The sequence below is a fragment of the Ovis aries genome, chromosome 3 (assembly GCF_016772045.2).
Source record: "Ovis aries strain OAR_USU_Benz2616 breed Rambouillet chromosome 3, ARS-UI_Ramb_v3.0, whole genome shotgun sequence".
Classification (NCBI taxonomy): domain Eukaryota; kingdom Metazoa; phylum Chordata; class Mammalia; order Artiodactyla; family Bovidae; genus Ovis; species Ovis aries.
Genome location: NC_056056.1, coordinates 3,856,641 through 3,876,702, shown reverse-complemented (window position 1 = coordinate 3,876,702; position 20,062 = coordinate 3,856,641).

The window sequence follows — 20,062 nt, the reverse complement described above, 5'->3', positions numbered from 1 at the left end:
ACGTGGGGCTGTGCCCCGTGAGGGCGTGAGAGGCAGAGGGCAGGGTCAGTGCCGTCCCTGCCGCTGGGAATCCAGCCTGGCTACGTGCCTGAGGACATCAGAGCAAGAGTCACACCCAGAGACTCCAAAGCCAGTGCTCGTAACAAGGCCGGACCCTCCCTCTCTCCCCTCGCCTCGACCATTCTGTGGTCACTGTGGGGTGGGGGTGAGGGGCCAGCGGGTCTAGGGTCCTGGGCGGGTGTGTGGGGCAGCAGGATCAGCTGCCAGCCCCAGGCTCGTTCCCTGGTGAGTTCTGCCCCCGAGACCACAGATGCGACACCTTGCATCGAGGCCACAGAAGCGGAGCCCAGGACCAAGATCAGCTCTGAAGCCGACTGAGCTAACAAGCTTCTTCCTGGCTCCCCCTTAGGCAAAGATGCCCTCTCTGGTGAGAGCCCTTTAGCGCCGGAACCAATCACCTAATGCCAACCTTCCGGCAGGAATTTTGTCTTGAGGATCTAAGAATTGGCTATTAACTCAGGAAAGCTGTCGACTCTTCCCTGATCTGTCAGGAGGTCACTGCACTCACTGTGCCCACTTGATCTCTGCTCCTCGTTCTTAATAAATCCACTCCCTTCAGAAATGCTCTGTGTCGGGAAATTCTTTTCCAACCTGCGCTCAGACCGCCTCAACACTGGCCAGCCACAGACGGCGGGCTGAGCCTGGGCTGTGAGTCCTGTGGCCCCAGGCAGCAGAGCTGAACAAGGGGCAAACCTGGCCCCCCGAGGAGCAGGGGCCACACCAGCCTGGCCTGTGACCACCTTGTCTGCACTGGGCTTCCTGGTCAGTCCAGGGCTCTCAGGTATGAAAGACTGAGATGCCCCCAGCATGGGCTCTCCTGGGGCCCGTCCCTACTCTCGGCCGATGGAGCCAAGGATGCCATCTACCTGCCCTCTGCCACAAACGAAGTGTTTGTACCTGCGGGGTCTGTTCTCAGGAGCCTTGTCAGGCTCCCGCTACATGGCACTTCCCTCCCTCGCTAGGGGACAGCTCAGCTGTGCCTGTTGTGCAGGAACTCACGTCCCCAGAGGGCTGGGCCATGGCAGGATGTGTGCTCAGGCCCTGCGCTGCGCAGACATGGCCAGGCAGGAGCGAGCCTGGCCGTGTGTCTGGGTGACACGCCTGCAGCCGTGGGGACACCTTGTAATTCATCGTGCTCTTGCCTTCCAGGCCTTCTCCAGACCTTCTCCAGGCCGTGAAGCAGAAAATACCTACTGAGGTGCAGGCTAGAGGCCAGTCCAGGGTCCTGGAGTCTCCCTGCTGGGCCAAGAGACGACCCTTTAGCTCCTATTAGGGTGAAGCCTGGAGGGGACACGCGGGGGAGCTCCGGTCAGAGCCTGTGCACCACCCTGATGAGACGTGGTGCTTCGATATTTCATGGGCAAGGCTGTTCCCGAGCGTGCCTGTGTGTTGGCAGTCTTGGGGGCATCCCCTGCCCCCTATGCCTCATCTTTCAGTCTTCCCCACAGAAAAGGGTCAAGCCTCCCATCTCCCCGTGACATAACCACAACATAGACTTGGACAAAGAAAGCAGCCATCCTAGGGGCTGCAGCTCGAAGGGCTTCAATCCAACTACCCTTCAGGATAAAGTTGGTATCAACAAGATAGCATTTGTAAACTGGTGATTGTGCGAGACGGTGGACCTCTGAACTACACGATCTCTGACTCTGTCTCAGCCAGAGAAGGGCAGCGCAGGGGTCCTTCACTGGCAGGAATGAGCCCCATTATCCTTGAGAACCGGTGCTCACCCGGGATTTGTCAGATGACAGCCTTGATGAGTGGCCCCCACGTGCCTGACATGGAGAGGCACGTGGCCTCCTAGCGAGATCCTAGGTGAAAACAATTGTCTGAAGAGTCGCAGAGGACATACGCACACCTATGGTTAATTCATGGTGATGTATGGCAGAAATCAAAGCAATATTGCAAAGCAACTATCCTTCAATTAAAAATAAATAAAAAATTTTTTGAGTTGCAGAAACCCTAGAGTTGCTGGAAATCCCAACTCACAAGGAGACAAAATGCTTAAGGAATAAGGTCCAGCTGTGGCTCTAAGAGCTGCATCATAAATACTTGCCCCAGATGTGAAGTGAGCAGGAAAAGGAATTCCGAGGTGAGAGACAGGGATTCCAGGTCAAGGGTCAATCATGGGGCCCCAGAATTGGGTGAGTGCAGATCTCCCCCTGTCCATATTCCCTAGCTGATAATCGCCCCCCTGGCCCGCTTCCTCCCACTTTTTGATGTTTACAATTTCTCCCCACTTAGTGCTGATGGAATTCCAGACTTTGACCTTGAAATCTACAAGTGGTTTCCATGTTCTGGTTCAGTCACTAAGTCTTGTCTGCCTCTTTGCAACCCCATGGACTGCAGCACGCCAGGCTTCCCTGTCCTTCACCATCTCCCAGAGCTTGCCCAAACTCATGTCCATTGAGTCAGTGATGCCATCCAACCGTCTACACCTGTCAACAAGTGGTACTGGTGGTCAAAAGAAACTCCAATGAGATAAGCATAAAATGTTCTGTCTTCCTCAAAAGCTGTAGAAGAGCAGCTTTTGAGGAAGTTTTCTATTTTTAAATTGGGATACATATAATATAAAATGGTCTCCTGGTGGTCTCAGTTCAGTTCAGTTCAGTCTCTTAGTTGTGTCTGACTCTTTGCAACCCCATGAATCGCAGCACGCCAGGCCTCCCTGTCCATCACCAACTCCCGGAGTTCACTCAGACTCACGTGCATCAAGTCAGTGATGCCATCCAGGCATCTCATCCTCTGTCCGCCCCTTTTCCTCCTGCCCCCAATCCCTCCTAGCATCAGGGTCTTTTCCAATGAGTCAACTCTTTGCATGAGGTGGCCAAAGTACTGGAGTTTTAGCTTTAGCATCATTCCTTTCAAAGAACACCCAGGACTGATCTCCTTTAGAATGGACTGGTTGGGTCTCCTTGCAGTCCAAGGGACTCTCAAGAGTCTTCTCCAACACCACAGTTCAAAAGCATCAATTCTTCGGCGCTCAGCTTCCTTCACAGTCCAACTCTCACATCCATACATGACCACTGGAAAACCTTAGCCTTGACTAGACGGACCTTTGCTGGCAAAGTAATGTCTCTGCTTTTTAATATGCTGTCTAGTTTGGTCATATCTTTCCTTCCAAGGAGTAAGCGTCTTTTAACTTCATGGCTGCAATCACCAACTGCAGTGATTTTGGAACCTCAAAAAATAAAGTCTGACGCTGTTTCCACTGTTTCCCCATCTATTTCCAATAAAGTGATGGGACCGGATGCCATGATCTTCGTTTTCTGAAAGTTGAGCTTTAAGCCAACTTTTTGACTCTCTTCTTTCACTTTCATCAAGAGGCTTTTTAGTTCGTCTTCACTTTCTGCCGTAAGGGTGGTGTCATCTGCATATCTGAGTTTCTTGAAATTTCTCCCAGCAATCTTGATTCCAGCTTGTGTTTCTTCCAGTCCAGCGTTTCTCATGATATACTTTGCATATAAGTTAAATAAGCAGGGTGACAAGATACAGCCTTGATACACTCCTTTTCCTATTTGGAACCAGTCTGTTGTTCCATGTCCAGTTCTAACTGTTGCTTCCTGATCTGCATATAGGTTTCTCAAGAGGCAGGTTAGGTGGTCTGGTATTCCCATTTCTTGAAGAATTTTCCACAGTTTATTGTGATCCATACAGTCAAATGCTTTGGCATAGTCAATAAAGCAGAAATAGATGTTTTTCTGGAACTCTTTGCTTTTTCCATGATCCAGTGGATGTTGGCAATTTGATCTCTGGTTCCTCTGCCTTTTCTAAAACCAGCTTGAACATCAGAAATTTCACAGTTCACATATTGCTGAAGCCTGGCTTGGAGAATTTTGAGCATTACTTTACTAGCATGTGAGATGAGTGCAATTGTGCGGTAGTTTGAACATTCTTTGGCATTGCCTTTCTTTGGGATTGGAATGAAAACGGACCTTTTCCAGTCCTGTGGCCACTGTTGAGTTTTCCAAATTTGCTGGCATATTGAGTGCAGCACTTTCACAGCATCATCTTTCAGGATTTGAAACAGCTCAACTGGAATGCCATCACCTCCACTAGCCTTGTTCATAGTGATGCTTTCTAAGGCCCACTTGACTTCACATTCCAGGATGTCTGGCTCTAGATGAGTGATCACACCATCATGATTTTCTGGGTCATGAAGATCTTTTTGTACAATTCTTCTGTGTATTCTTGCCACCTCTTCTTAATATCTTCTGCTTCTGTTAGGTCTATACCATTTCTGTCCTTTATTGAGCCCATCTTTGCATGAAATGTTCCTTTGGTATCTCTAATTTTCTTGAGGAGATCTCTAGTCTTTCCCATTCTGTTCTTTTCCTCTGTTTCTTTGCATTGATTGCTGAGGAAGTGTTTCTTATCTCTTCTTGCTATTCTTTGGAACTCCGCATTCAGATGCTTATATCTTTCTTTTTCTCCTTTGCTTTTCGCCTCTCTTCTTTTCACAGCTATTTGTAAGGCCTCCCCAGATAGCCATTTTGCTTTTTTGCATTTCTTTTCCGTGGGGATGGTCTTGATCCCTGTCTCCTGTACAATGTCACGAACCTCAGTCCATAGTCCATCAGGCACTCTATCTATCAGATCTAGGCCCTTAAATCTATTTCTCACTTCCACTGTAGAATCATAAGGGATTTGATTTAGATCATACCTGAATGGTCTAGTGGTTTCCCCTACTTTCTTCAATTTAAGTCTGAATTTGGCAATAAGGAGTTCATAGTCTGAGCCACAGTTAGCTCCTGGTCTTGCTTCTGCTGACTGTATAGAGCTTCTCCATCTTTGGCTGCAAAGAATATAATCAATCTGATTTCAGTGTTGACCATCTGGTGAAGTTCATGTGTAGAGTCTTCTTTTGTGTTGTTAGAAGAGGGTGTTTGCTATGACCAGTGCATTTTCTTGGCAAAACTCTATTAGTCTTTGCCCTGCTTCATTCTGCGTTCCAAGGCCAAATTTGCCTGTTACTCCAGGCGTTTTCCTGACTTCCTACTTTTGCATTCCAGTCCCCTATCATGAAAAAGACATCTTTTTTGGGTGTTAGTTCTAAAAGGTCTTGTAGGTCTTCATAGAACCGTTCAACTTCAGCTTCTTCAGCGTTACTGGTTGGGGCATAGACTTGGATTACCGTGATATTGAATGGTTTGCCTTGGAGACAAACAGAGATCATTCTGTCGTTTCTGAGATTGCATCCAAGTACTGCATTTCAGACTCTTTTGTTTACCATGATGGCTACTCCATTTCTTCTGAGGGATTCCTGCCTGCAGTAGTACATATAATGGTCATCTGAGTTAAATTCACCCATCCCAGTCCTTTTAGTTCGCTGATTCCTAGAATGTCAACATTCACTCTTGCCATCTCCTGTTTGACCACTTCCAGTTTGCCTTGATTCATGGACCTGACATTCCAGGATCCTATGCAATATTGCTCTTTACAGCATCGGACCTTGCTTCTATCATCAGTCACATCCACAGCTGGGTATTGTTTTTGCTTTGGCTCCATCCCTTCATTCTTTCTGGAGTTATTTCTCTACTGATCTCCAGTAGTATATTGGGCACCTACTGACGTGGAGAGTTCCTCTTCCAGAATCCCATCATTTTGCCTTTTCATACTGTTCATGGGGTTCTCAAGGCAAGAATACTGAAGTGGCTTGCCATTCCCTTTATGACCCTCCCATCTTGGGTTGCCCCGTGGGCATGGCTTAGTTTCATTGAGTTAGACAAGGCTGTGATTAGATTGACTAGTTTTCTGTGAGTATGGTTTCAGTGTGTCTGCCCTCTGATGCCCTCTTGCAACGCCTACCATCTTACTTGGGTTTCTCTTACCTTGGACGTGGGGTATCTTTTCACAGCTGCTCCAGGCTGCTCCAGCAAAGCACACCCACTGCTCCTTACCTTGGACGAGGGGTATCTCCTCACCACCGCCCCTTCTGACCTTGAACGTGGGATAGCTCCTCTAGGCCCTCCTGCGCCTGTGCAGCCACCACTCCTTGGACGTGGGGTAGCTCCTCCTGGCCACCGATGCTGGCCTCGGGCAGAGGGTAGCTCCTCCCAGCTGCCGGCCCTGACCTCGGGTGGGGGGTAGCTCCTCTTGGCTGCTCCTGTGCTGTTGCAGCCTGGCACTCTTGGCTGCCACCCCTGACCTCAGACGCAGGGTAGCTCCTCCAGGCCGCTGCAGCCAAGTGGAGCTACCCCACATCCGAGGTCAGGGGCAGAAGCTGGGAGGACCCCATGCCCGAAGGGAGCTGTGATGGTGCAGGAACGGCCAGGAGGAGCTACCCCACGTCCTGGTGGTCTAGGGGCTAGGATTCGTCACTTTCACCACTGTGGCCCAGGTTCGATTCCCAGTCAGGGAAGGTATGGTTTTGTGACTTCCCTGGTGGCTCAGACGGTAAAGCGTCTGCCTACAATGTGGGAGACCCGGTTTCAGTCCCTGGGTCGGGAAGATCTCCTGGAGAAGGAAACGGCAACCCACTCCAGTATTTGTTCCTGGAAAATCCCATGGATGGAGGAGCCTGTAGGCTACAGTCCATGGGGTCGCAAAGAGTCGGACACGACTGAATGACTTCACTTTCACAACATAAAATGCTAATTTTATAAACATTTATTGAAATATTAATTAGATAATAAATCAATATTATATTTTTAAAAGGATGATTCAGTGCCACTAATTCCACTCACACTGTTGAGCAACCATCACCCCAAACAGAAACTTTATGCTCATTAAGAATTAACTCTTCATCTTCCCTCCGCCCCCACCCTTGGTAATCTATTCTCGTTTCTGTTCCAATCAATTTGCTTATTCCAGATGTTTCTTACAAGTGGAACCTGTGTTTTCAAGGCCCATCCATGTTGTAGCATGAGTCAGAACTCCATTCATTCCTTTTTACGCTGAATAATATTCCCACGCATATTGTTGGCATACAATTGTGCGTGGTATTCTTTTTTCAAGTCTTTCTTCTTTAAAGACTTATTGATTATTTTTGGCTGTGCTGGGTCTTCTGTTGCTGCACGTGGGCTCTCTCTAGTTGCAGGGAGCAGGGGCTACTCTCCAGCTGTGGCGCGTGGGTTTCTCATTGCGGTGTCTTCTCTTGTTGCTAAACACAGGCTCTAGGCACACGTGGCTTCAGCAGTTGCAGCACGTGGGCTCCGAAGCTGCAGCTAGTGTGCTCCAGAGCTCAGGCTCAGCAGTGGTGGAGCACAAAAACTTAAGTTGCCCCGCGGCATGTGGGATCTTCCTGGACCGAGGATCGAACCTATGTCCCCGGCATTGGCAGGCAGATTCTTAACCACTGGACTGCCAGGCAAGTCCTAGTATTCTCTTATAACCCTTATTTCTGTAAAGTCAGTGATGATATTCCCACTTTCATTTCAGATTTTAGTAATTTGAATGCCGATTTTGTCAATTTTTTCCCCAAAGAATCAAGGTTTGGTTTTGCTGACTTTTCTCTATTTTCCTATGTTCCGTTTTGTTTCTCTCCACTGACATTTTATCGTCTTCTTCCTTCAGTTAGCTTGGAGTTTCGTTTGCTCTTTTTCTAATTCTTTAAGTGTATAGTCAGGTTACTGATTTGAAGACTTATTTTTTAATGTGGGTGTGGAAAGCTGTAAAATTCCCTCTTTGCACTACTTTTTCTGTATCCGGTAAGTTTTGTTATGCTTTGCTCTTGTTTTCATTTGTCTCAAAGCATTTTCTTTCTTTTTTAAAAAATGTTTGTTTCTTTGGCTGTGCCAGGTCTTGGCTGCAGCCCTCAGATTCTTTGATCTTCCCTTGAGACGTGTGGGAGCTAACTCCCTGACCAGGGATCAAACCTGGACCCCCTGCATTGCGAGCCTCGAGTCTTAACCACGGGACCACCATGAAAGTCTCTGAATTTGCATTTTAAGTCACACAGGGAAAAAAGGTACAAACAAAAGTGCAACAATAGAGGCTTTTAGAATTACCAATCCGTTACTTTTCCTAGTGTTCTTTACTTTTTCACATGGCTTTGAGTTACCGTCGAGGGCTTTTTCATTTGGCCTAAAGGGCTCCCTTCAGAATTTCTTGTAGGCACAACTATTCATAATAGACTCCCCTAACTTTGTTTATCTGGCAACAGCTTGATTTCCTTTCATCCTTAAAGGATAGTTTACTGGATATAGAATTCTTTTTCTTCCAACATTTGAAATATGTTATGTTATGTCAGGGAATGTTTAACAGGAGGATTCCTATGTGCTGTTTCTCAAAAACTCTCTGTTCCTTATCAGTTCCTATTCCAAGAACAAGTAGAGCTGCTCGCAGCTCTCAGGACTGAGATCATGAGAAACAGTATCTGCCTGGATTCCTTTCAGTAACTCCCTTCAATGACTCTTTTCAGCATCAGCAACCTTGTATGTATTAGACTATCCATATTGTGGCTATTGATAAAATTTCATCCTGTGTAATAGCTGAGTAATCATCTTACTAAAGATATATAAGCCTGCATTTCTGCTAATAAAATACCTTTGCTCCATCAGAGCTTGGGTCCCCATGCCTTTCTTTCTCTCTCTCTCTCTTTCTTTATTTCTCTCTCTCTCTCTTTCACTTTCTTATTGTCGACTCTGGACTGCCAGGTTCCGGTCCATTAAAGGACCCCAACAAGTGGCACCCAGAAACAGGGACCCTGGCATACGTGGCATTTTGGCCGGAGTGACCCACCGACCTATTGAGGTCGTTAAGTACTAAGACACGGGTCAAGCGGCTGGAAAGCCCCATCATTTCTCTGCTTACTTCACCATTTGTTTAAAGCTCAGGGACTCTTGGTTTCGTGCCAATGAATAGAGACTTGCTTTCAAACAGTGGTCAATTTTGATTTAGAAATTTGGCACCAGGTCAAAGGAAATGTTGAACGAGCCACCAAACAGGGAAAAAATATTCCAGTTGATTTCTGGCCCCTATGGGCTCTCATTAAAGCTGTAATTCTGCCATTTCAAGGTAAATTCTAACCCTCTCAATATTCAACAACAGATAGAACACCTATTACATGAATATAATTTAAATGATAAAACTTTACAAAAAGCCCAATTAAAACAACATAAAATATTTCAAAATTTTCTCACTAATCCTATCCTGGCTACTCCAAATTCTCCTCCTCTGCCAACAAGCACAACTCCAAAAGTCTCTTCTTTGCTAGAACCTAATAGTTCTGATAACAACTCTCCTGAGACACCTTTTGACACCAAAACCGGCAATACTTTTTTAGATAACAGTAAGTCCTCAACACAGACTCATATTTGCCAAAAAATCAGCACTTACTCACTCTCCTCCACGGCAGAGGCTCCCTGAATTACTGGCTTTGCAATCAGAAATCTCTGAAGTTGATGGTTTCTCTGCCTTTCCAGTTTTAAGAAATCCTGATGCTCAAGGACACATAATACCTCAATATGACAGTATTAATCTTCTTTACACGCAACAAATGAAAAGGGCTATAATTATGTATGGCCCACATTCGCCTTTTACTAAAGAGCTTCTAAATGCTGTGGCATCTTCTATTGGAAACGTTACTCCCTATGATTGGCGAACTTTAATAAAAGCTCCCCTTAAGCCAGGAGAATATCTTCAATGGACCATGTGGTTTCATGATAAAGCCAGAGATCATGCTAACAAGAATGCTCGAGCTGGCACTCCCCCAAACCAAATTACTTTTGAAACGTTACCTGGCACCAAGCAATTTGATACCAAAGAAGCTCAAATACAATGCCCTCCCTTATTATATGAACAATTAAAAACAGTGGCCCTTCAAGCTTGGGATCGAATTACTCCTCAAGGAGAGCCTACAGGTAGCTACACTAAAGTATCACAAAGACCTAATGAAAGTTATGCTGGTTTTCACTTTCCTGCATCGGAGAAGGAAATGGCAACCCACTCCAGTGTTCTTGCCCGGAGAATCCCAGGGACGGCGGAGCCTGGTGGGCTGCAGTCCGTGGGGTTGCACAGAGTCGGACATGACTGAAGCGACTTAGCAGCAGCAGCAGCAGCAATAAAAGTTATGTTGGTTTTTTAGCTAGATTAGAAACTGCTATTTCCCGTACTGTAATCGGAGAAGAAGCCAAAAAAACAGCTAGAGAAATCACTTGCTTATGTGAATACAAATCAGGAATGTCAAAGAGCTATGCTCCACTTTGTGAGACTGGGACTATTATTGATTATTTGAAGGCGTGTCGCAATCTAGGATCAGAATCTCAGATGCAAATGCTAGCTGAGACAATGGCTATTGCCTTTAGAAAGGGAAATGAAGGATGCTTTACATGTGGAGATAAAAACCATTTAAGAAGGCTAATAAAAAACCTCCAAGAATCTGCCCTCGCTGATGTAGAGGAATGCATTGGGCCAAAGATTGTAAATCTAAATTTGATATTGAAGGAAAACCTATTCCAGGAAACTCCAAACAGGGGACACCCCCAGGAACCCTACAACAAAAACCGGGGGCAGATTCTATCTTTTCCCTCAAACCCTCAACATCCGGCAGTGCTGCCGTCGATATACCAGCCCTAAATGATTTTTTCCTTTACCCTCAAGCAGTCCCTTCTAGAATACCTACCGGACTTTTGGGGCCCCTGACCCCACAAACCATCGGTCTTTTACTTGGCCAATCTATTTTGACCTCTAAAGAAATTGCTGTTCACCCTGAAGTAATTAATTCAGATTATAAAGGAAAGATTCAAACCATGATGTCATCTCAGATTCTATGGCAATTCAGAAAGGGGGACAAAATTGCTCAGTGACTTCTTTTGCCTTACATTTCTATTAACTCCTCTAGTGATGTACACACAGGCAGATTCAGCAGTACAGATCAAAAACAATCCTTAGGGACATCACTGGTATCTGAATATGCCCGACCAAATATAGATATCAAAATTAATGGTAAAAGATTTTCTGGTCTCCTCGACACTGGATCTAATATTACTATTATTTCCAAACATTTATGGCCCAAATCCCGGCCTATACAAAAATCTCTCGCCAAATTGCAGAAATTTCTCAAACCAAAGTACAAGAAATTTATCAAAATGTTCAAATCTACCCATATGAAGGCCCAAAAGGCCAGCCTACAACGTTAAGACTTTATGTGATAGATGCACCCCTTAATTTAACAGTAAAGGACTTCCTATGCAATGGCAAACTCAGATATACACTCCACATTTTTCTAGGGGCCACTGCTCATTTAACAAACAAAGCAATTATTAAAATAACTTAGAAGAATGACGAGCCTATTTAGAGCAATGGCCCCTTATGAAAGAAAAATTACAGGCTACTAAAGAACATCTGGTCCCATCACTTCATGGGAAATAGATGGGGAAACAGTGGAAACAGTGTCAGACTTTATTTTGGGGGGCTCCAAAATCACTGCAGATGGTGACTGCAGCCATGAAATTAAAAGACGCTTACTCCTTGGAAGGAAAGTTATGACCAACCTAAATAGCATATTCAAAAGCAGAGACATTACTTTGCCAGCAAAGGTCCGTCTAGTCAAGGCTATGGTTTTTCCAGTAGTCATGTATGGATGTGAGAGTTGGACTGCGAAGAAAGCTGAGCACCAAAGAATTGATGCTTTTGAACTGTGGTGTTGGAGAAGACTCTTGAGAGTCCCTTGGACTGCAAGGAGACCCAACCAGTCCATTCTAAAGGAGATCAGTCCTCGGTGTTCTTTGAAAGGACTGATGCTAAAGCTGAAGCTCCAATACTTTAGCCACCTCATGCAAAGAGTTGACTCATTGAAAAAGACCCTGATGCTGGGAGGGATTGGGGGCAGGAGGAGAAGGGGCCGACAGAGGATGAGATGGCTGGACGGCATCACCGACTCGAAGCACATGAATTTGAGTAAACTCTGGGAGTTGGTGATGGACAGGGAGGCCCGGCATGCTGCGATTCATGGGGTTGCAGAGTCGGACACGACTGAGTGACTGAACTTAACTGAAAGAACTTATAGACACACAATTAGAATTAAAATATATTGAGGAATCTTACTCTCCTTGGAACTCTATTTGTGTTGTAAAAAGAAATCTAACAAATAGCATCTCTTAACAGACCTTAGAAAAATTAACGCATCTATGAAACCCATGGGTGCATTACAACCAGGGATCCCATCACCTACTACTATTCCTCAAAATTGGCACATTATTATTAATGATTTACAAGATTGCTTTTTAAATATACCTTTACACCCTTTAGCCATGAAATTAAAAGATGCTTACTCTTTGGAAGGAAAGTTATGACCAACCTAGATAGCATATTGAAAAGCAGAGACATTACTTTGCCAACAAAGGTCCATCTAGTCAATGCTATGGTTTTTCCAGTGGTCATGTGTGGATGTGAGAGTTAGACTGCGAAGAAAGCTGAGCACCAAAGAATTGATGCTTTTGAACTGTGGTGTTGGAGAAGACTCTTGAGAGTCCCTTGGACTGCAAGGAGATCCAGCCAGTCCGTCTGAAAGGAGATCAGTCCTGGGTGTTCTTTGGAAGGAATGATGCTAAAGCTGAAACTCTAATACTTTGGCCACCTCATGTGAAGAGTTGACTCGTTGGAAAAGACCCTGATGCTGGGAGGGATTGGGGGCAGGAGGAGAAGGGGCGGACAGAGGATGAGATGGCTGGATGGCTTCACCGACTCGATACACATGAGTTTGAGTAAACTCTGGGAGTTGGTGATGGACAGGGTGGCCTGGCGTGCTGCGATTCACAGGGTTGCAGAGTCATCAATATTATGTAATACTTTTATTATGCCTAGGTTTAAGGTAAACTTAAGGCTTCCCTGGTGGCTCAGGTGGTAAAGCATCTGCCTACAATGTGGGAGACCCGGGTTCGATCCCTGGGTTGGGAAGATCCTCTGGAGAAGGAAATGGAAACCCACTCCAATACTCTTGCCTGGAAAATCCCATGGACAGAGGAGCCTGGTAGGCTACAATCTATGGGGTCGCAAAGAGTCGGACATGACTGAGCGACTTCACCTATTCACCTAAGGTAAACTAAATTTGTCAACAAAAGGGTAACTCTTTATATATAAACATATAAATGAGATGAAAACTTTAGATAAACTCTATTAAAAATAATTATATTTTAATAAAATAATCTATTATTATAATCTAAAATAATCTCTTAGGATTAGGGTAACTTAAATTTTTAGAATTGTACTAAACTAAATAATAAAAGTTTATTAAATAGCTAGGTCATTTCCAAATAAAATAAGATTTTAAAACATTAATTACTAAACATTAACTTCCTCTTACAGAAAGTTTTTCTTACAGAGATTTTAGACTATTAATAAATATATTATATAACATATACTATATTTTATATATTTATTAAAACAAATATATAATAAACATATTCACCAATCTATAAAATGCTCATATACAAGACACTTCATGGTTGCTAAAGAAAAATAAGATGTATATTTTTAATAAAAAGGTATAAGGTATAACAAATAAAATGATAAATACCAAAATATAAAAAAGGTTTATAACAAATGAGAGAGAATTTTATGGCACATGGATGTAACTCATTGCCCTGAATTTTCTTCCTCTTCCTTCTTCCATGTCGATACAAATTCTTCTTGTAAATGGGCCACACCTCTCCGAGGTGAAACTACACGGTATGTTATAACCCACCTGTTAGCTTACTTTGCAATAATGAGAACACCTAATTCTATAAAAACAGACAATGGCGCTGCCTATATTTCTAAGCAGTTCAAAAAATTTTTATATTCATTCTCTATTAAACAGATTATAGATATTCCTTATAATCCACAAACACAAGACATAATTAAACAAACACATTACACACTAAAACTACAAATGAAAAATTAAATACGGGGGAAAGCCCAGGAACATGTTCATCTTCCTTACCCAGAGCAGACTTTACTAGATTCTAACACAATATATTTTTTAAGCCTATAACTATTGTTTTTTTTTTTTTTAATTTCAGTACAATTTTATTTAGGTTGTATCAGATAAAATTATCTTAGAGTATACTAGATGGTGAAGGACACGGAGGCCTGGCACGCTGCACTCCATGGGGTCACAAAGAGACACAAGTGAGCACCTGAACAACACTTGGAAGGAGGGCTTCCTCGGTGGCGCTAGTGGTAAAGAACTCAACTGCTAATACGGGAGACTTGCTGCTGCTGCTAAGTCGCTTCGGTCATGTCTGACTCTGTGCGACCTCACAGACGGCAGCCCACCAGGCTCCTCTGTCCCTGGGATTCTCCAGGCAGGAATAATGGAGTGGGCTGCCATTTCCTTCTCCATATAACTATTGTTAATATAGCTTTATTTGTTTTAAATTTTTTAAACGTACCGCAAGGAGATATTTTGACAAAAGCAGAAAAACATTTCAAGACAATGCAGGACACCTCCCTTCCTTTGCCCATTTGGTATCAAGACGGGTTAACTAATCAATGGAAATCTAGGAAACTAATCTTTCAGGGAAAGGGGTATGCTTGTATTTCTGCAGGTGGATCCAACGGACTCACATGGCTTCCTCTTTGGAAGATTTGACCTAAGGGGGCCCCCGGCGTTCAAACTAGAGACGAAACAACAAAAACCCCAAGAGGAAGAAATTCCATACAAGCCATGGCGACTTTAAAAATTTCCAAAACACGCTGCACTCAATGTCCTCGACCTTATGATCTCCCTACCTGGGGACAGATAAAAACCCTTACTAATCAAGCCGAAAATCTGATTTCTCAACAGGGAATGCCTCAGAATCCTGAAAATATTTTTGTCGCTATGCTTGCTTTGCTTGCTTTTGCTCCCCCCACTCAGGCTGTGATTGATCACACTTATTGGGCTTATATACCTAACCCCCCTCCCTTTTATTGCAGGTTATAGAATGGACAGATAGAGGACCAATCATATCCACTCATGACTCAACATATACGCCCGCTCCTTGGAGCTTGGAGGGCCCCTCTCATCCTGAGGAAGAAGGAAGACTGATTCACGTTTCTGTAGGCTACGAAATCCTTCCTTTATGCATGGGCCCAACAAAACGATGTATTCATGTCAGTCGACAAACATGGGCTTTCGTCCTGCCTCCAAAAAGGAACTTCCACACATTGCTTGGCTTATCTACTGCCCTTTCTTTGTCCGTGAACCATGTTTATACTACTGAAACTTTAGGGAAAGAATTAGGGAAAGAAGAACACTATGCAGAGGGTTTACTAATGAGAACTTTAAATATACTCCTGTTTGTTGGGACAAATGTCAGGCCAAATCAGGAAAATTAATGTTTGTGGCTAATCATACAGTTGTCGATTGGGGACCCCATGGTATGTGGTTATCTAACTGCTCAGATGATATTAACAGCACTGTGTGTGATTATGCTACTCAAATAGCGTAGAAGGTTACTAACACTACAATGGACCATTACCGTGACAGAGGACTTCTTGGGTGGCTTGATGGTGGAATGGCCCCCCTCATCCTCAAATCGTCCTTGATAAACAGATTGGGCCTGAACAATGGGACACCTGGAAACTTGTTGCGAGCACCAAAGAACTTGGGACTCGGCCCGGACATTTCACAGGGACCAATCGTCATCATTATTTCTTTCACTATAATCAATCATATCTTATACATGCCTATGTTCCACTCCCTTTTGTTCTAGCTATAGGAAGCTTACAATTCAATAAGACTTTACGTTCTGTAACTTGTATAAATTGCAAATTATATACTTAACTCTTCTGTTTCCTTAAGAAATGATTCCCTTTTGATTCTTCAATCTCGACGTAGTCTGTGGTTACCAATAAATCTCCAGCGGCCCTGGGAAGAAGGCCCCACTGCTGGACTTGCTTCCAAGTTACTTACTAAACTGCTCTGGTGATCTAAACGATTCGTTGGATGGCTGGTTCTTGGCATTTGGGGATTAATAACTATTTGCACCACTGCTGCCGTCACTGGCGTTGCTTTACAAACCTAAATCCAAACACAGAATTTTATCCAAAATTGGACTAAAGATGCTCATACTATGTGGGCCTCTCAGGCTCCAACAGATGAGGGTATTCAAGATGAAATACAGGAACTAAAACCAGCCATCGAATGGGTTGGAGATCAATTAATAGATGTACAAAAACAGGTGATGTAAAATGTGATCAGAGTTCGACTCAATTTTGTGTTACTCCTGTTCAATTCAATAATAGTGCCTACGGCTGGGAAGAAATCAAATCTCATTTACAAAACATACATGATAATGCCTCTCTGAATGTACAATGCTTACAAAGAGAAATATCTGAAACCTCTTCTAAAAATCTGTCCTCTTCCACTAATTTGAAAACTTTAGCTGAACAACTAGCTGATCAATTATCTAGGCTAGACCCATGAGGATGGTTTCAAAACATTACTCATAGCATCGGGTCTGGAACTGTAATTTTGGTGATTGTCTTGACAATTATATTTGTCGTTTACCATTGCCTTCATGCAAAGATTGTTAAAACTAAACAAACTCAAATGGTCAGAACTGTTTTTACAATTATAAATAAATAAGGGGGAATTGTCAGGGAATGTTTAACAGGAGGATTCCTATGTGCTGTTTCTTATAAATTATCTGTTCCTTATCAGTTCCTATTCCAAGAACAAGTAGAGCTGCTCGCAGCTCTCCGGACTGAGATCATGAGAAACAGTATCTACTTGGATTCCTTTCAGTAACTCCCTTCAATGACTCTTTTCAGCATCAGCTATCTTGTATGTATTAGACTATCCATATTGTGGCTATAGATAAAATTTCATCCTGTGTAACAGCTGAGTAATCATCTTACTAAAGATATATGCCTGCATTTCTGCTAATAAAATACCTCTGCTCCATCAGAGCTTGGGTCCCCATGTCTTTCTTTCTCTCTCTCTCTTTCACTTTCTTACTGTCGGCTCCGGACCGCCAGGTTCCAGTCCATTAAAGGACCCCAACAATTTCACTGCCACCTGGTTGCCATGGTTTCTGATGAAAAAATATCAGCTGTTAATCTTACTGGGGACAGTCCTTCCACAGGACTGTTTTCTTTCTTGCTGCTTTCAAGATCTCCTCTTTGTCTTTAAACAACTGCGTTGTGATATGTTTTGCGTGGCTGAGTTTATCTTGCTTGGAGTTCACTGAGCTTCTTAGTGCGTAGATTTACGTCTTTCATTAAATCTGAGATGTTTTCAGCCGTTATTTCTTCAAATAATCTCTTATTCTGGGACTCTCATTATGCATATGTTGTTACATTCGATGGCGTTGCCAAAGTCCCTTGAGTCCGTTCAATTTTCTTCCCCCTTTCTCCTTTCTGCTCCTCAGACAGAATAACTTCAATTGCGGTAAGACATTACTGACCAGGCAATTTTTGCCGTAATGAACACCCTTGGCCGGCGACTTGTCATGTAAGTGTGTACTGAAATGTCTCTGGTCAATAAATGTTCAGGTAACAAAAAATATATGAATTCTTCTCTGGTCATGAGTTGTTGACTTCAAGTTCACGGATTCTTTCTTCTGCCTGCTCAAATCTGCCAGTGAACCCCTCTAGTGAGTCTTTTCCAATGAGTCAACTCTTCGCATGAGGTGGTCAAAGTACTGAAGTTTCAGCTTTAGCATCATTCCTTCCAAAGAAACCCCAGGGCCGATCTCCTTCAGTTACTGTACTTTTCAGCTCCAGAATCTCCATCTGGTTTCTCTTTGGAATTTCTACTGTAAAATTGCATGCATTTAATTTTTGGCTGCACTGGGCCTTCTTCGCTTGCTCGGGCCTTTCTCCCGCTGTGGCGAGCTTGGGTTCCTGTCCGCTGCGGGGCTTGAGCCACCCACTGCAGCGGCTGCGCCCTTTGCCGAGCACAGACTCTAGGAGTGTGGGCTTCACCACTGGGGCACGGGGGTTTCGGCACACAGGCTCTGTGGCTGCGACTTGTGGGCTCCAGAGCATGGCCTCGGCAGTTGTGGCACATGAACTTGGTTGCTCCGCAGCACATGGGAGCTTCCTGGGTCAGGGATCAAACCTGTGTCCTCTGCATCGGCAGGCAGACTCTTACCCACTGTACCACCAGGGAAGTCCCTATCATTTCTACCTTTTTACTAAATCCCCACATATTCTTACATTGTCCTCTTGATAACCTTTAGTTTCTTGTCTATGGTTTCTTTCAGCTGAGCATATTTAAGAAAGTTCACTCAATGTCTGTGATTATTTTAATATCTGAGCCTCCTCAGGTATCATCAGTTCAGTTCAGTCGCTCAGTCATGTCTGACTCTTTGCAATCCCATGAATCGCAGCACGGCAGGCCTCCCTGTCCATCACCAACTCCTGGAGTTCACTCAGACTCACGTTCATCGAGTCCGTGATGCCATCCAGCCATCTCATCCTCTGTCGGCCCCTTCTCCTCCTGCCCCCAATCCCTTCCAGCATGAGAGTCTTTTCCAATGAGTCAACTCTTCGCATGAGGTGGCCAAAGTATTGGAGCTTCAGCTTTAGCATCATTCCTTCCAAAGAAATCCCAGGGCTGATCTCCTTCAGAATGGACTGGTTGGATCTCCTTGCAGTCCAAGGGACTCTCAAGAGTCTTCTCCAACACCACAGTTCAAAACATCAGTTCTTTGGCGCTCAGCCTTCTTCACAGTCCAACTCTCACATCCATACATGACCACAGGAAAAACCATAGCCTTGACTAGACAGACCTTTGCTGGCAAAGTAATGTCTCTGCTTTTGAACATGCTATCTAGGTTGGTCATAACTTCTCTTCCAAGGAGTAAGCACCTTTTAATTTCATGGCTGCAATCACCATCTGCAGTGATTTGGGAGCCCCCCAAAATAAAGTCTGACACTATTTCCACTGTTTCCCCATCTATTTCCCATGAAGTGATGGGACCAGATGCCATGATCTTTGTTTTCTGAATGTTGAGCTTTAAAGCCAACTTTTTCACTCTCCTCTTTTACTTTCATCAAGAGGCTTTTTAGTTCCTCTTCACTTTCTGCCATAAGGGTGGTGTCATCTGCATATCTGAGGTGATTGATATTTCTCCCGGCAATCTTGATTCCAGCTTGTGTTTCTTCCAGTCCTCAGGTATAGTTTCTGTCAAATTCCCTTTTTCCTGTGAACAAGCCCTACTTTCGGTTTCTTGATGTGGTCTGTGATCTGTTGAGAACTGCATGCTGAGTGTTATAACTTGGCAGCTCTGGAAATCAGATTCTTCCCCTCCTCAGGATTTGCATTTGTTGCCTGAGGGCTACTGTTTTCCATTTCTGCGGTCACTTTCCCCAGCTGTTCTTGCAAGACCGGTATTCCTTGCTGTGTGTAGTCACTGCCTCCTCTGGCCCCTTTATTCAGGGGTCAGCGTGTGTGACCTGGCACAGAGTTCCATAACAGCTGAGGTTCAGCAGCATCGCCTTCCTTCAAGCACTCTCCTGGGTGTTGTGCCTGATAACATTCCTGAGCCCCCAAACTGTTGATTCTGATAGCTTTCCCCCAGCTCAATCGTTGTTTCCATGGAGAGACTGCCCCTCACTCCATCACTTTCTGTTGTGCCCAGCTGCGTCTGACTCTTTGCAACCCCGTGGACTGTTGCCCTCCGGGTTCCTCTGTCCATAGGACTTTTTCAGGGGAGAATACTGGAGTGGGTTGTCATTTCCTACGCCCGGGTAGGGACTGAACCTGCATCTCCTATGGTCCCTGCACTACCGGCAGATTCTCCGCCTTCCGAGCCATCAAAATGCTATTTTTTAAAACACCGGAATTCCGTAGGTTGTCACTATGCCATGTGAAAGCACTTCCAAATTCAAATACCAGGGGTTCTGAGCAGCTGTCTCAGCGTGTGGCCCAGTGTAAAGATACTGAAGTGAATATACGGTCTGTGAAAGGTGACCGTCTCTGTTTCCTAGAGAGAGCCTGAGAAGGCTGGCCGGCCCTTCTTGCTTTTCCTGCCCAAAATGGACCAATAACCCGGCCAGATTTCCTACCTGAACACAGAACGTGAGAGTCTGTGTCTCATTTACATGAGCACGGGCCCTGAAAAGAACAAATTTACCACAACTCTCAGGC